The sequence below is a fragment of the Crotalus tigris genome, unplaced genomic scaffold, assembly GCF_016545835.1.
Source record: "Crotalus tigris isolate CLP2741 ecotype Arizona unplaced genomic scaffold, ASM1654583v1 scf7180000023618.1514416, whole genome shotgun sequence".
NCBI lineage: Eukaryota > Metazoa > Chordata > Lepidosauria > Squamata > Viperidae > Crotalus > Crotalus tigris.
Window position 1 is genome coordinate 1,479,634 of NW_024100082.1, and position 26,159 is coordinate 1,505,792.

Sequence of the window (26,159 nt, forward strand, 5' to 3'; positions counted from 1 at the left end):
TTGTAGGGATAAAGTTGAGACAGTCTTTTGTAGGCTGCTTGTGTTTTTGGTGGAAAGGCAAATAAATTAATAATAATCTGATATCCAGAGGAATTTTTGGGGACCATGAGAATAGGGAAGTTCTCAACTGGCTGCCTTTGAAAAACACTAATTTCCTCCTGATATTACCATAGACAGTAGCAAACTTTTTTTAAAAAAATGGGCTGGAGAGACAAATTTATGATATTAGTCATTTATGATATCATTGAAAAATTGGAGTGAGAGGCAAGAAAGACAGAAAGAGAGGGAGAGAAAGAAAGAGAGAGAAAGAGAGATATATGCCTATAACTTCTCTTTTTACCAGTATCTTATTTCAAAGAGGAAGAAGAAATAGAAAAGGAAGGAGAAATATATGAATAATTAGACTACTGCTTTTTCCTTTTTTCTTTCTTGACAGCAGGCAGTTCTTAGGTAGATTGGATGATGCCAAAATTTCATCTAATTTCCTGCTTTTTTACCTAATTCTTATAGACATCACGTTCTAAACATTCAGATCCATTAAAAAAATACTATACTATATAATTCCCCATTTTAACAGTCATTTCTGATTTCTTGAAGAAAAAAAATTAAAAATCCACCTCAATCATGCATGGAAGTAAACTTCTATTTGTAAAATATCATGACCTGGCATATGACTAAAAAACTACAGCTACATAGCTTCTGTTTTTCTCTTACTAATAAAGCAACCACCAAATTTGCTAATATCACTACTACAAAAATTGGAAGCACCAAGCCCCATAAATGAATGCAACTTAACTTCCTTACCTTACCCCTGACATGATTTAATGATCTGTCTTCTAGGTGGGAAGCTTCCACTTTGAAATTAAAAGTGAAATACTAATCCTATCAAAATTTTTCCCTTTAACATTAATTTCCATGAGGAAATTAATGACAACTCTTTACACACATATTCAATTCACATCAGTGTATTCAATTAACTAAGTTACCTGAAGGGTCCCTCAGCTCAGCATCTCTTTCATATTTTCACTATTTTAGTCCTGAATTATGAAAGAATAAAATCATTGATAGGGAACATCATATCCCTGTATTGTTGTCAAAGCATCAGGTTCATTTTTTAAAGGTCACCAATAGGTTATATGAAAATGGTACTGTGAAAATACATTCTGTGTGAAAGGTAGAAAATTGTACAACGTGCAACAAAGTTCTCCCTCAAGCAAAAGGAAATCTATGACCAGAAAAGTCAGTTTAGAGTGTATTAGTGATTAAAGAGCTATTCATGGCAATTTATCTAAGGAGCAAAGGGCCATTTATATCACTGCCGTTTATATCACTTCACATTTATAGCCCTAACTTCCTTCACTAAGTGAAGAAACTGGAAAAAGGTCACTTTTCAAACGCTACTTAGGAGAAATGTTGATGAGGATTCTCAGCATCCTCAGCAGGTATGGATGTCTGGAAATTGAGTCATGGCCACTGGATTGATTTTCTTGTTGGTTTGAGATGTTTTGCTGCTCATCCAAGTAGCTTCCTTGGTCTTAGCAGTCTACTTAGCAGGTTTGCTAAACCAGGATCCTGGCTGGGAGAAAACCTCTGTTCAGTTCAAGAATATGAGTCCTCTTGACATTTCCTTACTCATTACTGATTGATTAAGAAGTGAGACAATGCAGACAGTACTGTATTTCCATTATAAATGTTCCTCTATTTTGCTCAGGTGTAAGTATTAAATATTAGTCATAATAAAAATGCCAAATATACCCACTTGTTCCTTTAATTGGAATGGAAGGTAAAAAATCTTCATCATCTTCATACTGATTACAGTGCAGCCTTTCTTATACTCTATCATTATATAGGCATGTTTTTTACTAAATAATAATGATTCATCAAAGACTTCATATGTATACATTTATGCAACTTAAGAAGCAAGCACTAGATTTTCTAAAGCAGTGGTTCTCAACCTGTGGGTCGGGATCCCATTTGGGGTCGAATGACCATTTCACGGGGGTCGCCAAACCATGCTGTCCGCCATTTTTTTCTTTTTTCCCTAGCTGTCCTATTCCCTCTTATTGGTGGCCACACCCACTTGGGGGTCACCACAACATGGGGAACTATATTACGGGGTCACGGCATTAGAAAGGTTGAGAATCACTGTTCTAAAGGCATTATCATTTTGTTTATTTAATCAATCTATTAGTTAGATCAATTACAATAGCAACTTAGGTGGCTTTCAAAGCATACATAATTAGGGTTAAAATAACAAGGCAAAATAAATAAAGCAAATAATAAAACTGCTATAACCCAGATCAGGGAAACAATTGCCACCTTTATTTTGTTATTTCTTGTGTTAGTCCTCACTGAGTACTAATGAAATAACAAAAAAATTTTTTTAAACACATTTTATTGTTTTTTTTAATTTTTAAGAAAAGGTACTCAGGACACACCATGGTGTTTGGGTAATCAAACATTCAAAAGTGAAAACATATATAAACAACTCAACTCAATACATTCACTATCCCCTCTCTATTTCCCTCAAATAGCATAATACGTTTAAAATATTCCATTTCTAATTTAAATTTCTATTACTGCTAAACCTGTTTAAAACTTTGTCAGTTTACAATTACCATAATCAAATTTAACTTTAAATCAACAAGTTATCAATTCAGGTATCCCTTCCAGATATATTCTAATTCTTAATCTCTCACATCCCTCATTTTATCACCAATCTCATTTATTTCTTCTTCCACTACACAATAGATATCCTAATTAAAATAAGATATTAAACTACCCTATGCATATATAATCCCACAATCGATCAATCTCTTTAAGATAACAAAATAATGTTAAACATTAAATCATTTCAGTTCATTAAACAAAATTCAAATTTCATCCAGTTGATTATCATGCCTTATTCTGTATGTTATCATACAGAAAGGTCATCTTACTAATTTAAAACACTCAGTTAATTATTGAAACCATCCAAATCTAAAAAGCCAACCTTTTTTCAATTCCAATGCATAATAATTTTCATCAAAATAAATCTATTATTCCAAAAGGTACATTCTTAATCTATTTAAAATATCTATTCTAATAATCACCCTCCTATATTTTTTTTCTTACTTCTGACTCTAAATCTTAATCCTTAAAACAGTCCATAAATCCAACATTGCCTTTTAATCCATTACACAATTTTAAATTTCTCTTTTCAGTCTGATTTTGGCTTTTTTTCTGTGCCAGGCAGATTTCCATAAACAAGCTTCCCTTTCAGCCAGTAGATCTATCTTTGTTGCTTGCAGTGGCCTTTGAAAGGATAGGAGTCCCATCCTCTGCATTAGGCATCTATTTCTCTCATCCTTAAAGCATCGTTGCTTTGTAGTTTCAAATCTCAGTCTTTGCTTCTTCTGTTCCTCAAAGTTACAGATGGAAAGTTTATAAGATAGAATAAGTTCCTCTTTTATTTCTGTTGATTCCTCTTCTAGTATGTTTTGATTTATAGAATAGTCAGATGTAGTCTGGACATCAGTTTGAATGTTTGAAGTGAGATTTCTGGATCTTAATTCTGTAGTAAACTCTTTCATTATAGCACATATTTCTGCAGTGGCCTCATAAATCTTTTCCAATATAAGTTTACAGTTTAATTGTAATTGAGGTTTCTCCATTTTGATAGTAATTAAAAAGAGTCTCTTTTTTCTTTTTTGTAGAGGTTATATTTAATAAAAGTTAGGCAGTGTCCACCTCCACAATTCCCGTAGCTGCACAGCTTATCATTTCTCTTCAAAAATAATTTGAAGGTCAGGTCTATTCCATCTTCAAAGAGTAACCAGAAGTTACAGTATTAGGTTTTCACCACTAGATGTCCTCAGTAGGTTAAAAAAAAGATCTTTTCCAGACACCATTTCCTTTTTTCTGTCTTTTAAAGTATAATGTGAGAAAAGAAATAATCTTCCAGCATAAGATGGTAGTACAGTTCTTAGAAAGAAAAAAAAATTCTGTACCCCCCAAAAATATGGAAATAAAATATAGTCTTTCAAATTTTGTTCTATTTTTTACAACGCCTTTCTTCCCAAACATGCAGAAGCTGCTTTTTCAAGTCAGGGAAATAATTCCAACAAGGCACAAAAAACAAAATAGAGTAGAGAGAGTAGCAAGGAAAAACCTCACCCGGATTCACCACGGGGGTTCTTTCAGCTTAGATGTTCTTTGACTTGCGGTTTGAAGCAGCAGGGTGATCGGCCGTTTTACTTGCCGATCTTCTCCGTCAGCCCTCAGAGATAGCTAGGACAGCTGGAGGAGCCGCCACTCCTCCATAGTCGAGCAAAGCCTCCTCGACAGAAGTCGCACCCTCCAGGGCGACTTTAGACTCACATACCGGCACAGGAAAGGCTAGCCGACGAGGAGACAAGTCTCTTCGTGCGACTAGGAACACCGTGAACCAGAACCAGAAGTCTGAAATAACAAATATTTCTGTTGATATTTAGAACACTTAAAAAGAAAAATCAGTTGCACAATTAAATCAGGGTGGGGAACTGAATTCTGAGTTATAATCTATTTTATATGTGTATAATCTATTTTATATGTGTATTTTATTGATGCCTGTAGATACTGTAGTGGTGCGTAACCAACATTAACGGGTTAAAGTACTGGACTTGAGCCAAGGAGATTCAGTCACTGGGTCACTTTAGGCCAATCATTTTCTCTCAGTTCCACTTCACAGAGAAGCTGTGGGAAGTTAAAATAAGAAAGATATCTTGCAATGCTGCTTAGAAGAAAGTCAGTGCATATAAATATAATTCATTAATTAAATTTGATTACAAATCAAATTTGTACAATAGAACAGAAAAAATAAACAATAACAATGACTGTATAAACCAAACAATTTTTAACTGATGACAAAACAATTGCAATATTGGCATCAGTTAGACTTCTATGAGGACAGAGATCAAGAAATTCCTTCAAGCAATGCATTTCCTCTTTCAGTGGCTGCACACTCAATTCCTACCCACAGGGCCCCTGTCTTACCAAGATTCAACTTGAATTTATTGAATTTCACCCAGCTCATTACTAACCCCTCACACTACTCGAGTGCCTGGGCTAGCTCATCTGCTTCAGATGACAAGAGAAATGAATTTCTTCACCTTATTGATGGCACCTCACTCCAAATTCTCTGATGACCTCACCTAGTGCCATCACACAGATGTAGAAGCATAGGTAGGTGCTGCATCTCAGATGTTATGTGGCTGAGCAAAATTCTCCCAATGTCACTTTCTGAGTCTAAAAGCTATTCACACTAGTGATGTATAGCATCATCCAACCACTGCTGTAGCGATATAAAGCCTGTCCACATTAGTGATATATCACCGCAGCAATGACTGGCTAATGCTATAAATTGCTAGCGTGGATAGCCTCTGACCCTGTAGGCAGAGTGGAATCACTGTATCACCATGTCTGACATCCAACCCAAAGAATCAATCCAGTAAGATACTATGCAGGATGACATCAAAAGCTGCAAGGAGATGAAGCAGAAACACAGAATTGTGCTCTTTTTCTTTCTGTAGAGCAAAGTTAGATGCAATTAATTATTTATCTTATTAGGAAGCAAACTAGAGCAGTTTTTTTATTTTAATTAAAAAGCCATATACTAAATAAATAGGTTTATAGAACTAATTTGGGAGCCCTTTACACCTATAGAATACTGACATGGTAACATCTAATTCTACAAAAAGCTTCCAAAAGCCAGAGTGATAGGTAACCATGAATATTAAAGAGCAATTTGGGACTGCAACCTAAAGCAGACAATTGAAGTGGGACTGCAAATCCAGCTTGACATCTCAGCCTTTTCCTTATACTGCTGGGCATAAAATAAACAAAGCAGTAAACCAGAATGAAGACAACTGAGCTTCTCTGCTCTGCTGTTCAGACCTGGTCATTACTGACATACCTTTCTTACTTATTTGTTAGATTTAAGTCCTATCTTTCTTTTAGGACCTCAAAGAAAAAAAATAAATGTTGATCCCTCTGTCACGTTCTTTTTTAAAATAATAATATTGTCTGATAACTCCTGTGTGAGATCAATATATGCAAACATATCCTTGCTGGAAGAAAACACAAACATGCTTTGTGAATCATGCACTACCCTTAAAGGAATAGTAGTCCTGGACTAAGTACAAAGAAAGTTGAAAATCCATTCTAAGAAACTTGAGAACTAGCTTAAAGAGGAAGTAATGGGAGAACTACAGCGGAATCAGTGCTGGAAGCAAGGAAAAAAATTGACCCACAAGGGTTTATAAATCTTTATGACACACATTTTTTATAGATTCAAGGCTTTTATAAGTTCAACACTCATGTCAAGATATACAGCTGTGCATTTTTTGCCTGAATTGTACACAAGCTCACAAATACAAATTTATTGCTTTTAAAATAATAAAAAAAGAAACAAAAGAACAAAAACACAAAGATTCATACATTATAAAAAATGCTTGACAAGCACTTAAAAATAAGTGAAAAAATACTATATTGTTACAATAATAAACAGTTTACTATTATATGCACATAATTATTATATAATAGTCAATATATATATATATATATATATATATATATATATATATATATATATATATAATAATTTTGAATATAGGAATCCCAGGTATGGACATTTAAAGTCAATCAGATAAAAATAAAGAGCTCTGGGATGTAAGATAAAAGGCTTCATGATTCCACCAAAGGAGGCCGTCTTTTAAAAGAAGCTTGGTTTTCAGATTGTCATTCTATTAATAGACACATAGACCTACTACCTCCTTACCAAACCCTAAAAAGACATTTACAAAAACATAAAGTACCTAAACACTTCAGCCCAACCAATAATAACACAAAAACACCACCCCAGCCACTTATCAAACCCCAAACCAACACAATAGATATCCTTTCTACAACACAATCCTTTTCATCAAACCTAACTAAAGAATATAATTCTAACACAACCATGACAACTCACACAACCAACACACCATGTTCTGATATTCTCACACACAGAAACAACAACCCCCCCTGACCACAACATCCAGGACACAAACATCCAAAACATAAATCCTAACCTCACAAGATACCCACACACAACAAAACATACACACACAACACCTAAGTAACAACAGAATATTAAGACCAAGACCAAAACTCCCCCCTACAATGAAATATGACTTATCACATTCAATGGAACAAAATATTACAGCCCAATTCCCAAACACCACAAAACCACCCACAACTAATAAGCATAACAAACGAACACACACAAACATTCCAAATAACTGTACCCAACAAAACACACACACACAACAACCCTACACCAAACAAACTATACAATCCAAGAGGCTGGCTAAAAGGCATGCTGGATCTACGCGCCAAACAGCTGACAAGCATGACTTTTAAAATGGTCTTGAGACTGACTGCTCTATGCCTTTAAGAGCTTCTTGGGCACAATGTGTGCACATGCCTCACTTCAACTGTTTTTTAACTGTTATGTAAATTTATGCACATGCTCCCCCTTCTCATTTAGCCCTTTGCTCTGATGATGTTAACAGGTTGTTAACGAAAGCTCAGCAGTTAATAAAAAAAGCCTTTTATCTTACATCCCAGAGCTCTTTATTTTTATCTGATTGACTTTATATATATATATATATATATATATATATATATATATATATATATATATATATATATATATATATATATTTCTAAAATTTGGATTGAAATGTCTATGTTAGAAATGTATATGATGTCACAGTTGTGACTGCTGCCTGTGGATGGCTCTAGTTTGAGCTGATACAAGGCAAAAGATTTCTCTCTCCCATATTTGGGCAACAGGGTGTAACATACAGCATTATATGTATGTATGTATGTATGTATGTATGTATATATGTAGGTATATGCATATATGTAGGTATATGTATATATGTAGGTCTTTGGTTATTCAGGTTTTCTCCCACGGGAGAAAACCCGAATAACCAAAGACCTACATACAAACACCCGCAAAAACCTCAGAAAACATATATATATATATATATATATGTAGGTCTTTGGTTGTTCGGGTTTTCTCCCACGTAAAATTGGAAGTGTCTTGGCGACGTTTCGACGAAGTCCCATTCGTCATCTTCAGGCTGGTGCTTTCAGCTTCGTGCCTCGAGCAGCAATGTGTGGTCTTAGCTGTTTCTTCCTTTTAACTGCCAGTGGGGGTATGAACTGATTGGGTGGGAGCTTGGCTGTGTTCTGATTGGGTGGAGGTGTGTTCTGATTGGTTAGGGGCTTGGCTGTGCTCTGATTGGCTGGGGGGTTGGCTGTGCTCTGATTGGCTGGGGGGTTGGCTGTGCTCTGATTGGCTGGGGGAGTGTTCTGTTTGGTTGTGCTCAGGTTAGTCTGAGTTGCAGAGGGATTCAAGATTTTGGGCTGCCCTGCCATTCCTTGGCTTCGCGTTCGTGGTCGTGCTTCCTCTTCATGGAGGGTGTCAGTTTGCTTCATGTATGGATTGGGGGGGGTTTAAAGTGGCTAATGATGCAGCTGTGGTCTGGCTTCTGGTTTGTGGTCGTGCCTCATAGTCAGTGTGGCTTTGGGTTTGTTTTTTGCGTGGATGTTTGGTGGTGACCTCCTGTGTGGTTTTTGTGAGTGTGGGTCTGGTATCATTTTTTGTGTTAGGGAGTCGTTTGTCAATGAGGGCGGGTTTCCAAATGGCTGGTAGGCGGGAGGTATCATCTCGCTTGTTCATGCTGTGTGGGCGTTTTTCTATCTCGATGGCTTCTCTGATTATTCTATTATTAAAATGTTCACTTTTGGCAATGGTTCTGGTATTTTTAAAGTCAATTTCATGTCCTGTAGCTTTAAGGTGTTGGACCAGGGAAGATGTTGGTTCCTCTTTTTTGATTGAGTTCTTATGTTCTTCAATGCGTGCACTTATTCTTCTGTTGGTTTGTCCGATGTATGTGGTGGGACAAGTGGTGCATGGGATTTCGTATACTCCTTGATTTTCTAATTCAATTTTATCTTTGGGGTTTCTAAGGATGGTGGATATTTTTCTGTTTGTGCAGAATGCTGTTTTGATGTTGTGTTTATGGAGGATCTTACTGATTCTGTCTGTGGTGCCTTTTATGTATGGGAGGAGGGCTTTGCCGTTTTCTTGTTCTTTGTCTTGGATTTTAGTGGGGGTTTCTTTTTGGATTAGGTTTGTAATCTTATTTCTATGGAATCCATTGGATGTTAGTACATTGGTGAGAGTGTGTAGTTCGGGTTTTAGGTGTTGTTCGTCAGCTAAGCGTTTTGTTCTGGAGATGAGTGTCTTGGCTACAGAGTTGATCTGTGCTGGGTGGTGGTGTGAGAGAGCGTGCAGATAGCGGTTTGTGTGTGTTTTCTTCTGGTAGATGGTGTGTCCTAGGGAGCCATTGGATTTCTTGTAGACTAAGACATCCAGGAAGGGAAGTTGGTTGTTAGCTTCTGTTTCCATGGTGAACTGTATTTTGGGGTGTAGGCTGTTGAGGTGTGTGAGGAAGTTGTCCAGTTTTTCTTTCCCATGTGGCCAGATTATGAAGGTGTCGTCTACGTATCTGAGCCAGAGTTTGGGTTTGTGATCAGATTTTTCTAGAGCTTGGGTTTCAAAGTGTTCCATGTAGAGGTTGGCAATGACAGGTGAGAGGGGTGATCCCATGGGTGCTCCTTCTGTTTGTTTGTATTTTTGTCCATTATAGATGAAGTATGTGTTGGATAGGCAGTGGTTGGTCAGATCTAAGATGTGTTTGGGGGGGTTATATTTGTTTTGGATAGCTGTCAAGGCTTCTTTGATAGGCACTTGTGTGAAGAGGGATATGACATCGAAGCTCACTAGTAGGTCGCTGGGCTGTAAGTTTTGTTTCTTTATGATCTCTATAAACTGGAATGAGTTTTTTACGTGTGAGGTGATGGATTCTGCATAGGGCTGTAGTTGTTTGGCGAGAAATTTGGCTAGGTTTTGTAGAGGTGAGCCTATGGAGCTGACTATAGGTCTGAGTGGGGTTCCTTCCTTGTGTATCTTGGGGAGACCATAGAGTTTGGGGCATCTGGATGATTTCTCTCTGGGAATGATTCTTTGCTGGATCTCTTCGCTAATGGGGGAGGCTTTTATTTTGGATCTGGTGGTTTTTTCCAGGTAGGTGGTGGGATCTGTATTTAGGGGTTTGTATGTGGAGTCTTGGAGTAGGTTGGTTAATTTGGTTTGGTAGTCAGATGTGTTCATAACCACCGTGGCGTTGCCCTTGTCTGCTGGTAGGATTATTATGCTGGTGTCTTCTTTCAGGTTACGTAGTGCTGTCTGTTCCTCTTTGGGTAAGTTGCTTTTGGGTGGCTTGCTGGTGCAGAGGATGTTGGTGATTTCGAGTCTGATTCTGTTGGCGTCGTCGGGGTTGATTTTAGTCAGGCTGGTTTCAACTCCACATATAATGGTTTCAGTGGGGATGTGTTTGGGAGCGACTGCAAAGTTGAATCCTTTGGAAAGGACATTGGTTTCGGCTTTGGTGAGGATCCTATCTGAGATGTTATGCACTGTCTGCTTCATGTGTGGCTGTGAGGGAGGAGGGGTTTGTTTCTGGCGTTCTTGTAGTCTTCGGAGTTTGTTGGTGTGTGTATCTGTCTTGAGGGTGGTCTGTGTTTCGGCTCTCCAGACGGCAAGTTGTTTGGATTTGTCCCAAAGTGCGGGGTGGATCTTGTTGCTGAGTTTGAGGTGGAGTGTGAGGAGATCTTTGTTAATTCGGTCTAGGAGGAATCTTTTTGTGTGAAGTTCATTTCTGATTAGGGCCAATTCTGTTCTTTTCAGGATCCGTTTGGTGGCTGCAGAGTTGGAGTGGAATTTCAGTTGGAAACATGTGGGGATTAGATTTTGATCTCGGCAGTTACGTAGGAATGCGAGGTCACATAAAATGGAAGCTCTTTGGACTTCAAGTTTTTCATAGGTCCTGGTCAGATGGTGGATTTCCTCCCCGTAGAGGTTCAATATTTGTTTTCTGAGGTTTTCGCGGGTATTTGTATGTAGGTCTTTGGTTGTTCGGGTTTTCTCCCGCGTAAAATTGGAAGTGTCTTGGCGACGTTTCGACGAAGTCCCATTCGTCATCTTCAGGCTGGTGTTTTCAGCTTCGTGCTCGAGCAGCAATGTGTGGTCTTAGCTGTTTCTTCCTTTTAACTGCCAGTGGGGGTATGAACTGATTGGGTGGGAGCTTGGCTGTGTTCTGATTGGGTGGAGGTGTGTTCTGATTGGTTAGGGGCTTGGCTGTGCTCTGATTGGCTGGGGGGTTGGCTGTGCTCTGATTGGCTGGGGGGTTGGCTGTGCTCTGATTGGCTGGGGGAGTGTTCTGTTTGGTTGTGCTCAGGTTAGTCTGAGTTGCAGAGGGGTTCAAGATTTTGGGCTGCCTTGCTATTTTTTGGCTTCGCGTTCGTGGTCGTGTCTCCTCTTCATGGAGGGTGTCAGTTTGCTTCATGTATGGATTGGGGGGGTTTAAAGTGGCTAATGATGCAGCTGTGGTCTGGCTTCTGGTTTGTGGTCGTGCCTCATATCAGTGTGGCTTTGGGTTTGTTTTTTGCGTGGATGTTTGGTGGTGACCTCCTGTGTGGTTTTTGTGAGTGTGGGTCTGGTATCATTTTTTGTGTTAGGGAGTCGTTTGTCAATAGGGCGGGTTTCCAAATGGCTGGTAGGCGGGAGGTATCATCTCGCTTGTTCATGCTGTGTGGGCGTTTTTCTATCTCGATGGCTTCTCTGATTATTCTGTTATTAAAATGTTCACTTTTGGCAATGGTTCTGGTATTTTTAAAGTCAATTTCATGTCCTGTGGCTTTAAGGTGTTGGACCAGGGAAGATGTTGGTTCCTCTTTTTTGACTGAGTTCTTATGTTCTTCAATGCGTGCACTTATTCTTCTGTTGGTTTGTCCGATGTATGTGGTGGGACAAGTGGTGCATGGGATTTCGTATACTCCTTGATTTTCTAATTCAATTTTATCTTTGGGGTTTCTAAGGATGGTGGATATTTTTCTGTTTGTGCAGAATGCTGTTTTGATGTTGTGTTTATGGAGGATCTTACTGATTCTGTCTGTGATGCCTTTTATGTATGGGAGGATGGCTTTGCCGTTTTCTTGTTCTTTGTCTTGGATTTTAGTGGGGGTTTCTTTTTGGATTAGGTTTGTAATCTTATTTCTATGGAATCCATTGGATGTTAGTACATTGGTGAGAGTGTGTAGTTCGGGTTTTAGGTGTTGTTCGTCAGCTAAGCGTTTTGTTCTGGAGATGAGTGTCTTGGCTACAGAGTTGATCTGTGCTGGGTGGTGGTGTGAGAGAGCGTGCAGATAGCGGTTTGTGTGTGTTTTCTTCTGGTAGATGGTGTGTCCTAGGGAGCCATTGGATTTCTTGTAGACTAAGACATCCAGGAAGGGAAGTTGGTTGTTAGCTTCTGTTTCCATGGTGAACTGTATTTTGGGGTGTAGGCTGTTGAGGTGTGTGAGGAAGTTGTCCAGTTTTTCTTTCCCATGTGGCCAGATTATGAAGGTGTCGTCTACGTATCTGAGCCAGAGTTTGGGTTTGTGATCAGATTTTTCTAGAGCTTGGGTTTCAAAGTGTTCCATGTAGAGGTTTGCAATGACAGGTGAGAGGGGTGATCCCATGGGTGCTCCTTCTATTTGTTTGTATTTTTGTCCGTTATAGATGAAGTATGTGTTGGATAGGCAGTGGTTGGTCAGATCTAGGATGTGTTTGGGGGGTTATATTTGTTTTGGATAGCTGTCAAGGCTTCTTTGATTGGCACTTGGGTGAAGAGGGATATGACATCGAAGCTCACGAGTAGGTCGCTGGGCTGTAAGTTTTGTTCTTTGTGATCTCTATGAACTGGAATGAGTTTTTTTATGTGTGAGGTGATGGATTCTGCATAAGGCTGTAATTGTTTGGTAAGAAATTTGGCTAGGTTTTGTAGAGGTGAGCCTATGGAGTCTAAGTGGGGTTCCTTCTTTGTGTATCTTGGAGAGACCATAGAGCTTAGGGCATCTGGATTATTTACCTCTGGGAATGATTCTTTGATGGATCTCTTCACTAATGGGGGAGGCTTTTATTTTGGATCTAGTGGTTTTTTCCAGGTAGGTGGTGGGATCTGTGTTTAGAGGTTTGTATGTGGAGTCTTGGAGTAGGTTGGTTAATTTAGTTTGGTAGTCAGATGTGTTCATAACCACCGTGGTGTTGCCCTGCCATTTGGAAACCTGCCCTTATTGACAAATGAGTCCCTAACACAAAGAATGACACCAGACTCACACTCACGAAAACCACACAGGATGTCACCACTACACATCCACGCAAAAAGCAAACGTAAACCCACATCGATGATGAGGCACGACCACAAACCAGAAGCCAGACCACAGCTGCATCATTAGCCACTTTAAACCCCTCCAATCCATACATGAAGCAAACTGACACCACCATGAAGATGAAGCACGACCACAAACGTGAAGCCAAACAACAGCAACGCAGCTCACCTCACCATCTCAAATTCTCCTGCAACTTAGACTAATCTGAGCACAACAAAGCCCCCACCCAAACAGAACACTCCCCCATCCAATCAGAGCACAGCCAAGCCCCTAACCAATCAGAACACACCTCCACCCTATCAGAACGCAGCCAAGCTCCCACCCAATCAGTTCATACCCCCACTGGCAGTTAAAAGGAAGAAACAGCTACAATCACACATTGCTCCTAGAAGCACAAAGCCAAAAACACTAGCCTGAAGATGATGAATGGGACTTCGTCGAAACGTCGCCAAGACACTTCCAATTTTACGCGGGAGAAAACCCGAATAACCACAGACCTACATACAAACACCCGCAAAAACCTCAGAAAACATATATATATGTGTATACACACACACATATATACACACACATATATGTATATTATAAACATTGTTCAAGTGTCTATATATACTGTAGAACATAGTACATAGAATAAAGGGCTGGAAGGGAACTTGGAGGTCTTCTAGTTCAACTGCCTGTTTGAACAGGAGACCCTACCATTGCAGACAAATGACAGTCCAGTCTCTTTTTTGGCATAGATATGACCTTATCATCCTCTTTTATCTTGCCTTACTCAATTGAAATTGTCCAAATCTTGAAAGGTAATGTACCTTTTTTCTTTTTCAATAATAACATTTTGTCTTTTAGTTTAAATGGAATGTGATTCAATTTTACTTTACCTAAATTTATCTTTCTATAACAAAGCTAGTATAAAGACACAAACTGAATGGAGCTCAGATCTAATAGTCTTCTCATTTTTCTTGTCCCCCTGCCCCTTTCCTCTTCTAATTCAACAACTATTTCAGGAGGATGCTAACAAGATATATTCCCATATTTTTAATTATTACATTGAAAAAGTTTACTGAAAACAAAGCCAGAAGTTCAGTAAATTAATTTTTTTAAAAGGTTTCTTTTAATTTGAAAAACTGTCAGACTGCACCATATCATATTTCAGCTTGCAGAAGAAGAAGTTTAATAATGTGTCACCTTCATGCAAATGAGCTCCTAATTAATTAAATACTATTCATCTGGGGACAGATTCATTTGAATAAAATTTGGGGAGTTGGGTTGACAAGGTTTTATCAAGATCTGATATTTTATTTTCCCCATAAGTCTGTTGTTCCCAGAACTGCTTTTTCTCAGTCTGATGCTTTGGGACATTCAGGGATATAGCTCTCATTTTCTGCAATCCCAAGGAAAATATATGCAAGATGACATATGACTAAAGACAAGATATAATGTGATAAGTGCTTGATTTGGTTCTTTTTCCAACTTTCGACAATCATTTAATTTGCCTTTACAAAATAGCAGAGGCAATAGAAAGAAGTACAATTTTGAAATTAATCATGGTTCAAAGTATATACATAGAAATATATTTGTTGGACTGATCAATTCAACTAAGCCAAGCAACAAACACTCATTGGGTTTATATACCACACTGAGATATAAGCACACTTTTCTCTCTTAGTCACTAAGAGAGAAAAGAGAGATAGAGAAAAATAACACTTCGTGGTCCTATGACTCCTCCCAGAGGGATTATCAGTTTAAGACATTGGAAGGGCTAAGTAGCTTCATTAACTTCAAGAAAGAATCCTGTGATTGGATTACTCGGCAGTATGATTCAAAGAAAATAATAAAACTAACAGAAATTTGCAAAAAGAAAGAAGGCAGATAGAAATCTGCAGTAGTAAAGAAAGTCAACTCATATGGTAAATTAAAAAAAACAAACCACAAAGTAATAGCAAATTTTAAAAAAAAACTTGTCTATAACATTTAGACAAATTTGAATTTCAGTTGATGATACCTCAGGTTGGAAGGCACTTGTCTAGTCACCGGAAAAGATATCTAATTTTCATAGATAGACTTTTAGAAAACACTGTTATGATATCCGGAGAAAGATATTCAGAACAACAACGTTGAGTAATGAGAAGAATGTAAAACAAGTGACTACAGATTTCCGGTGTCAAAAGAAAAAGAACAAAGGATACTATCTCGACTGAGAAAGTCAATAAATACAGAAAAGCAATAGGAAAAGAAAAAAAAAATCTTAAAAAAAAAACCTCGAGTAATGACAGGAAAATATCCAGGTAAGAAAGAACATCCAAGAGCAATTAGAGATCTAGTAGAGGCAAATCAGATAAAAGATAAAAGGATTATACTAAATTTTTTTACAAACAGAATTTCAGAGTGACAGAAACATTTTGAAAGGGTAGAGAACCAACTCTTCTACATAGTGAGGTACAACAGTCTATAGAACAGCTGTCAAATAGAGAAGGACCAGGTGCAGTTTAAAGCTGCAAGACAAGAGACAATTAGAGTGCTAACAGCTCTGTATCAATAAATGTGGAACAAGACTGTGCAGCCTTGAGATTGGAAAAGATCTGTGCATAATACATCTATTCTATACCAAAAGAGGGAGATGCTTCAGAATCTGGACCTTACTGAATCAATGCACAGAATCCTGAGGCAAACAAAGTTTTGCATAAGATCTTACACAGAAGAATAGAAACAGAGAGAAATTCCAATTGAAAAGTCAGATTACACAAAAGGCAGTAGCCCACAAAATTAAAAGCAGAATAATGGAGGGGGTAAAAGAATGTAAGAAGATTTACCTTTGCCTTAGTGACAATAGCAAGCTCATGCTGGAATGCCTAACATACTAAATCTAATAGGCATGCAAGAACATCTGGGGTGCTTCTAGCTTGAGGAATCTTTACAGTTAATACGTTTCTCTAAGAATCACATATGATTCATAATAGGAAAGGGATGGATTTTGCTCCCATATTAATTTATACAATACTGAGAATGATGAAACTGCAGGCAATGATTCTAAAATCAAATATGAGGACTGAAAAGTCAACATGCTCAATGAACTACAACTGATAAAGAAATGAAGCTAGTGATGGATTTGGTTTTTGTTTTGTTTTTTTTAGAGGGGGAAAATTTCAGAAATTTGGACAAAGTAATGGAGAAATAAATGGGGAAGGAAGATGCTGATAAGCTTATATAAGATGTTTGAAGTATGATCAATATTTCAGTGACAATCAACACCAAAACCATTAAGAACTTTTTTCCACTGAGATTGTATAGTTCTTAAAGGTATCATGGATTAGGATGAACCAATTAATTAGTCCTGGATCAGTTAGAATCTCGTTGTCTTGGATTAGATACGCACAAACTTTGCACTTAAGTTTTCACTAGATAAACTAGAAAAATGATTATGCTTAACAAAATTGAGAAATAGTAGATACAGTGCATGAATGAGATTTATACAATCATTGAAATATTTTTGGTAGAAATACAGATTGTTGTTGGAGACAATTCAAGACAGAGGGCATTTTTCTGTACAGTTGGAGGTGGTTAAGCCCAAATTGATGGTTCTTAATGACTTAATCATATGGAGCTTTGTTAGTTCTGTACACTTCCTTGAAGATTTCAAACACAGTATCTGCATTTTTGGATAAATCATTTCCAGTTATGTCAATTCAAGTAAGAGAATTTGTTATAGAGAAATTTGGATCTTTGAAACTGGAACATACTGATACCAAGCTTTACGGAGAAAATACTACTTTTATCCCTACCTCAAATGGCCTTAGCATAATTCAGTTTATAGCTTTTTGATAATCTTTGTATATATGTAGCATCAGCAAATATTATACAAAAAACCACAGAAAAGCATCATTTTACATCAGGATTCCCAGTTTTAAATGAGAAAATCTGTACAGAAAGGATTTCAAGTATTGCCCATTCATGCTTTCCCAAGCCTATTGACATGAAAAATATTCTGACCTTCAGTCAGTGTCATTTTTTAATCCCAGAAGATCATGATTCACAATAACAGGTTTCACAGCTGAGAAGACAGCAATACAGGCTGAACTAACGCAGTTTGGTTGAATGGTTAGGCAACATGGAATAAATCACTCTTCTCTGTACTGTTTGATAAAAATCATGTATGAATTCTTTGCTTGAGCCATTTCATGTCCATAGAACATTATAGCCAAGTTAGCATCTAGCATCAAAATCTAATTTGGGAGCAAGATATTTTCTTATTAGAAATATTTTCTCCCATACCCAAAGCTTTCCTGGCAAGATGCAACCAAGAATTATGATGTACAATACTACCAATATATCCTTGATTCTGGGATTTCGTATATTGCTAAAAATCTGTAAGACACCTATGTCTCACTGTTGTGCACCTATAAAGTAAGTATATTATTGTTGGTCACACAGCAACCAGATGTTTAGATTGGATTTGACAATTTTATTCACTTATTGAGTCCTTTCCAAAGACTCAGGGATAAACAGATGTTGTTGTTTGATGGTATTACAGGTATTGTTGTAGGATGTAAGTATTCTAAGTAAAGTTGCCTTTTGATAGTGCTTTTGTCAATTCTGATGATGGTGCTTTTGCCAATGCTGATGATTATTATTAGATTCAATCACTAGAGAACTGTTTGAAATGTTAAAATCAAATGTCTTATTTGCTTCTTGAAAAGAATGTAAGTGGTAATTGCTAATGCAGCCGGACCTCCTATTGTGAATGATCTAAATTAAAAGGTAGCAGCTGGAAATGTTATTAATATAATTATAAATAATATTTGCTCAGAGGTTTTCTGTAATTGATCATTACCTAATGTTGAACACCCTATCTGAAAAAATCTCTTGGTGAATTAGCAGAAATGTTTCACCCTATTCTTATCCTGCATCAGACTTACAAAGGACATGTCACATGTCTCCTGGGAATTTCTTCAATTCAAAGCCTAAAGGAACTATAATAGATACAGTTTTTCATGACCCAAAGTTCTTCTGCAAGCGAATCAGAACAAATAGAATCATTACATTGTCTGCTGAAGAACATCAAGCTAGCCACAGGAACTTGGCTTTGCTGAAGGAGCTTTTTGTTTTCTGTTCTAAACATGTATGTTTTTTTTTTTTTTGCTGTGGACAAAGCTAGATATAGCTCTTTCAAACATATAACATAATTGCATTCAAATTAAACAATATTCTTTAACCTGAATAAGAAATTAGCTCAGGCATCCTCTCTCCAATTGTATTTTATATCAAGCCTCCAGCTGCAACCTGGTGATGAAGAATATCAGTGGTGGCAACAAGTCTGTTGTATTACCACTTTTGCAAATAGTAATAGCAGCAGCAAAAAAAATATTGGGGTATAGTAGATTAACAAAGAATATGACATAGAGAGTTGAAGACTTGAAAGATACAGAAAATAGCACATTATTTTTGGAGATTAGGCATGATACTTCTCATCTCTCAACAGAGTACAGAATAACAGAGTTGAAAAGGACCTTGGAGGTCTTCTGATCCAACTCCCTGCTCAAGCAGGAGACCCTATACCATTTTGGACAAATGGCTATCATATCTCTTCTTAAAAAACCTCCAGTGATGGAATATCTAAACTTTTGGAGGCAAGCAGTTCCACTGAATAATTGTTCTCACTGACAGGAAATTCTGCTTAATTCTAGATTGTATCTCTCTTTGTCTTTGTTTGTCTTGCTCTCAGGTGCTCTGGGGAAGAGGTTGAATGGTTCCTCTCCGTGACAGCCCATCAAATATTATATTATCACCCTCTAGTACTAGAAAGAGAGTGGTGACTCATGGTATGATGATTGAAGGCTCCTGTTCGAGACTCTGTGGGATAAGAAGAGCTCCTATCACTTGCTCTGGCTCCTGCCTACCCAGTAGTTCAAAGGCGGGTGACTGTGAGTAGATAGATGGGTAGCACTTTAATGGACAGCTTAACAGGGACATGAAAGGACCCTCCAATTGGGTGTCCTGTGGGCAATAGTGATATCATTAGTTATCCTTTCAACCCAAAAGCACTTTGGCACCCCCAACATTACTGTAGTGCCCCCAGTACTTATCTTCATTAGATTAGACATTCCCAGTTCTTACGACCATTCCTCATATGGTTTATCCTTAAGTAGCCCAACATCTTACATGTTCATGAAAGCAATTGTTTTCTGTAATATTGCAGAACAATATTTTTCAACTTCAGCAATTTTAAGAAATATGGACTTCAACTCTCAAAATTCTCTAGCATCTCAGTTGCTGAGGTTGAACAACATTGTTGTGAAATGTTAGTTAAAATCCTGTTCAAGATTTTCCAGATAACAGAGAACTGAAACACTGGGGATATGAAGAGAGAAGATGCTTCCAACATCATGTGTCACCAACTGGTTAAATCAAGTGTATTGGGATTACTCTGCAACTGTGGAAGATAGGTAAATGATCTTGGGAAAAGGTGCAGCTATTTTAAGGGATTTGCCACAGGTGTGCCCATATGCACAGAAGCCCTTTTATTCTTTATCCAAAGTCCTGAATTGCCAAAATAGCAAACAAGACTGAATTCAGACATAGTACATATCTTTTAAATTAGCCTTTTTCAACCTGGTGCCCTCCATCAAACCTGGGTTGGATCATCACCAGCCAACATGATTATTAGAAGGCATCAGATTGATAAGGTTTCTTTTTACTATAAAATCAATGTGAATAACATAAGCACAGAACAGGAGCACAAATGTAGAAGAAGAAATTTATTACACTGACTTCCTTCTGTTCCTACAGTTCTTGAATGAAAGGTGAGGTTAGGTTCAAAACTTCCTCACAGGGAATAACAAGGTGATACCTGGTAGCTTTTCTGCCTGTGACTCCAAGACAGTGACACTCCCCGAGTGGTTACATTTTAATAGCATGTTCACCAGCATGTAGGAATTATATGAAGTTTTTAAGTTATCCACACAATTTCAGACAAAATTTTCTTTGTGAGCAGAAAAAAAAAAGTCAAAGGTTTGCTTGCCTAAAGAATATATGAGCCTTCCATCGTTCTGGCCCATCTCAATTCATGTTAAAATTAAAATATGACACAAAGGTTCTCCTTTGATCAAACTCATTGTGTTCAGCATCTCTAAATCTATCAGCAAAGTTGTTCTTGTGGATTTACCTTCCTCCTGCTTTCTTCCCCCTTAGAAATATTTTTTTCAGATTCTCTTCTATTTTCTTATTCTTAGTATAAACCTAATTACTATAGTGTGATCCTGCCCAAAAGGCCAAATTCACAATCAAGGTATGTTTTCCTGTAATCAAATGCAGAAGAGAACAATGTTGTATTTAAGTGTAATGATAGTACCAGGAATTTCAGGAGTGCACTTGTCTGCTTTTCCATCTAGAACACAGGAAAGGAGTATTATTGGTAATATGACCACCTCTCTGATCAACTAAGTGTGTAAACATGAACTGTCTCCATATAACCTGCTGATTGTTATTTTCATTCTATTTTTCATGTAATTAAACAGAAATCTCTAACCCAACATAATTACCTGCCTCTTTGCCAACGTTAGGCAGAAATGCTCTGTTTTAATAGTGTTTTATATACAGCTAGCTAGGAAATAAAAGTGTGTGGTTCAACAGTTTAACAAGAAATAACTATTTGTTCTCTGCTTTTTTCTGCTATCTTTATAGGCTGGTTTTTCCAAATTAACACTGAATGGTTTCTCAAGTGTAATAGGCTGAAATCTCACAAAGTATTACTATCTATTATTTGTCTTATCCAGGCAAAAAGACTGCAGTTTGTTTCCTTTGGGGAAGCAAATAAGTAAATAAAACTGGTAGACCAAGCTTAAGTGAAATGTATTCAAATGGGCAACTTTTTTCTCCATCTGCACTTCAAACTTTGCAAATTAACTTTTTCACACATCAGTTTTTTCAGGCCAAGCTTCTTCCCTTGAAACATATCTGTCTACAGCTGGATCAAGAATTTACACTTATGTCTGTGCATAAAAATGGCCTGGTTCCCAGAGTATCGTAGCTTAAGCTGCTCTGATTGATTTTAGAGGAGAAAGTAACAGATGCGCAATACTTTAGAGAATGTAGCCATTTTAACTGGAAGCCCAGCTGTGAATTCCAGAATTCCAAGGGGCTTTTTTTTGTTTGGTTTTGCTTTTATTAATAAGAGGCAGGTTTGAAAAATGTCAGGGTGAATGAAAAGAAAATGTAATTACATCATTGTATTGCCATGCAAAATATCATATATGCTTTTCTATGTTGTAAAGAGTATAAACAAAACAAGAGGAAAACACAGCAGGACACATTTTATAGGGTTAAACAAATCATGTCAGCTAACTACAGTGCATAATAAGAAGGCTCCTTATAATTTCTTTTATAGCTTATACTGATAATATATCATATAGAGAGGTGAGATAAGAAGTTAATGTGAAGTGTTCTATAAATCAGACTTCTGAAAAAAAAATATTCCATCTGTCATAATTGATATTCAGGAGCCCATACAATTCTAAAACTTATTGGACTGGAATGGATTTTATGATCATTTTATTTCCTGCCCTAAGCAGTCTCATCCATATTTAACACCTGCAAGCAGCTTATTTTGCTTCATATAGATTAGAATGTATAACAATGTAGCAATTAGGTGACACGTAATAGAACTTAATCCTGAACAGTTTTAAATGGCTGATTTAACAGGATATCTCTTCAATGGGTAACATTTTAAAATAATAATTATAGATTGGTAAAGAACTCCAGATCTTCTACTTCTTTGTGCTGCGGAAAACATACTGATGCAGTGTGTTGCCATTTATTTATTTTAAAAGACTTATATAGTAACCTATATTATCACACAAAACAGTAAAAACAATGAAACTTCCAAGGCATAAATCCATAATCAATAAAAAAAATACTACAAAAACTTATGAAGCGCCTATACATCTATAAACCATCTTGCTGGGCACCAGCATGCGTGATGAAATTCTCTTTAGAGTAATAGAGCAACAGAATTCCCTGGAAAGTTCAATATAGATATTTCAAAGATTTTCTTTGGCTGTTGGAACGTGTACGTATAGGCATCAGTCATGTGCTTTGTTAACATTTCAGTGGAATCTTTCTGTTCACAAATACATATCTGCAAACTTTCAGGGGATGCATTTGAAGCAGCCACAACACTGCTTTCAGGACTTAGAGTAAGGGTGCTTTGTTTTTGCTAACACTCTTCGTAAAGGATTGTCTATTTACCATTATTGCCTCTTACAGCTTTTATTAGTCATACCATTGCTGCACTGTAATGCAACTGAAAAAACTCCCAAGTATTCAACTATTACATTATTCAAATGTGTTCAAATTACAACTTGCAGGATTCTCAACCAGCATGGGAAAAATCAAACCATAAGAGGACAGAAATGGGAAAAACACTATGTAAACCAAAAGGGATGTACATGCCAATTATGTGGTTGCAAAATATACCAGTGAAGCCAGACATTAGGAATAAAAGAATGGGGCTAAAAGAATTGAACTTTAGAAGTCAATATCTAGAATTCCAGAAAGCAAAGAGAAAAAATTAACTAGCAAATGAAACAAGAAAATAGAACATTTTTCTCCATGACTATTCTTCATATATTTGATGGAAAATGTTCTGAAGTTCGTGGGATTAAATCTTTATCTTCCCAGTACAAATTCTAGCTGTCCGGAAACCCAATTTAGGGATAAGGGGGAAAATAGCCCTGAATATTCAAACAAATCAGTCTAATTTGAACTGAAGTAATTTATGAATTATGAGACTTATTTAGCTTTTTTTTACACTTTTTAAAATTCTGTGATATGTTCTTTGTCCAAAATTAAATACAAATATGCATATTAAAATGTGTAAAAAAGACATTTTATGCATTAAAAAACTATAGACATGGAAATTGAATGAGTGTAACTGTTTAGATGCAAAATTCATAGGGAAAGCCTGAGTTGCCTTAAAATCAGGAATAAGGGCTTTTGCCCACCCTTTTCCCCAACCTTACTAGCAACATTCACAGACACTCCACCTAGAAGGACACTTGCTTCAATACCTCTATAGAATCCCCCACCACTTGGGAAAAGCTGAGATTGGCCAAATTAATATCATCAATCTGTTCCCAAAATGTCCTCAGCCATCTAAAAATTATGCAGTTATCAACCCATGACAGAGTTGTTGCCAAAATAATTCTCAGAGAAGAATAATTTCAAAGCAGTAATAGGGCTTTGAACTGGTCTTTTCAGAGACCCAAATAATATCATGGGAGAAGTGATGACATAGATTTTGATTCTGTTCCAATGACATCAGATGGTAGGAAGTTAAGTAGAATCCTGTTAAACCTGCTGCTTTACCTTAATATTCAAATTCCTTTTCCCTAAATACACTGTGTCTAAATTAATCTCAGTGATCTGTTCTTTTATATGCTAGAAATCTCAAATATACTCCTTTTGTAAATTTGCTCTTAATACTGATTTCTGAAAACTGGTCTGTTCAAATGCAAAAAGCCTTTATTTTAGATAGGTCCACATTCAAGCTTATGGGCCTAAAAAAAATATCTTGAAAGTGACCATTCAGTTTCTCTTTATTACCAATCCAGAACTTGTTCTATACCAAAGTGGATAATAATAAGAAATTGTAAAAAAAAATACTTTTTTCACATAGAAGTTTGACTTACAGAAAGCAAAATACCAGCTGATACCCATCACTGCACAAGATGAGCCAGTCTTCCACCTCAATGTTCATATTTTTCACACTTGGGAAGCAGCAAGAAACAAGACATTGATTATAGCCTTCTGGCTTGATGACAGAACTTCAATAATAGTAGTGTTAGCTTGCAACAACAAATATGTAACAACTTCCTCTGTACCTTCAATGAACCAGAAAAAAATGTCCAATATGTTGTCCCAAAGGAGTTTAGGCAGATCAGCTTTTTTAAGGCATATGGCTCAAATATGCAGTTTGGAAGCTTAGATAACATCAGGGCTATTTAGTTCCCCTTGTCTTGCACTCTTTAGACAACAGCAATTTAGGACTATGTGCTTACAAGACATAAAAGGTATTTGATCCGTGCAAATATTGAATCCCAGATCAATACAGAACACTTTAGAGAAGTTCTATGTTTCTCCAAAGTGAAACGGGATTCTCTCCCAAGTGTGTCTAACTGAGTAGCTATCCTCCTGAGATCTCATAAGCAATTTGGCACTTCAAACCTACACCATTTCATGTCTAATAGTGATCATGACCTGTTCACATGACTCATCCATGAATTGCACAATTGATTTACAGCTACAGTTTAGTATTCCTGGGAACAGCCTCAGTGCTATTCATTTATGCACTGCAATCAGTACATTGTGCCTTAGAGAGGAGCTTATAAACAAATAAAATGAAAACCTCAACATTTCTAAGCAATTTTAACTCAACTTGAGAGTGGCTTCTTTGTTTTAAAACTGAGACATGTTTTTAATTGAATGCTGTCATGGTAATTTGCATGCCTATCCAGCTGCCTATGTTCCCTGGTAGGTGAATCATTTAAACATCCCAGGAAAGGACAGCACTTTTTGTAATGGGGCAACTTTGATGGAGAGAAGCAAATACATAATTTGTGTAGCTGCTTACAACACAGTTCTATGCATCTCCAATCAAAAGTGAATCCCAGGACCTTAATTAGGACTTCCTCTTACAACTGGCACAGAGTTATAACTTCATACATCAAAAGAACAGCAAATCAGCATCTCATGATCAAAGATGGTAGTATAGCAACATAACTCTATGAACAAAAGTGTTGCTTCAACCATCTTTGAGAATCACTTTATTTTCAAATCTAATGCCATCTGGAGAAATTCATAAGAACCAGGGATGGAAAGTATTTTAAGCTTCTTAATAGGACTCAGATTTGAAAAGACTTTTTTTCCTCAAACAACTTTGTGTTGCTTTAAGGTTTGCTTGAAGTGTAAGTCAGTGAACTTTACAGTTTGGCATATCTTGAAACCATAGGTAACAAATAAAGCTATCTTACAATTCTTTCCTTCCCTTCTTAAACAGAAAATAAAACAGAATTATGTTTCCTCTACTGGCTTAATGCTAATTTCTACAAGCCAGCTCTTACAATTAAGTTTTGCAAAATTTGTGAATTATATTCAGTTTCAAAACAGCAGGTGTTCAAAACTAGAGAATCTGCCACAAAACTGTCACAAAGATAATCTCTTCTATAAGCAAATATGACTTTTATGATTCCTAACTTCTTACCTTGTTTTACAAGTATAAATCTCTCTAATGTGTAAAGGAAATAATTTATTTTTCCCTGGATTTAGGGATAGTGGGGGGTGGGGGAGGAGAAAAAGAATAAATGAAATTTGCTCCAGAGTAAGCCTATTTCCAGGAACCTGAGATAGGAAACATGCGAGTCCTTTTCTCCATACTGCCAATTTTCCTTCCTTAACCACAAGTGCCATGTTAAACCCAACACATGATGATTGGTTGGAGGGGAGGGAAGTGTTGAATTGCTAACACATACCAGTGACATGCTGTGATTACAGCAGAGTGACTTATTTCAAAAGGCCTTTTTCTGTCTCTTTGCAGTTTTTGTAATTTTAACTGAGCTGCTGAGAAACTATTGCCAGCAAAATAACCACAATGAAGTACCAGTGTAACCCAAGCTTCTGTCTTAATAGTGTGTGGTCTCTTTGCTTCAGCATCATCTAGCATTGTTCCCAACCAAATTCTTATCTTCCATGTTTTGTTTAAAAAGACAAAGTTTTAAGATTGGTCGAAAAAGCTTAGCTCCAAGGCAGGTCTAAGGTGAAAT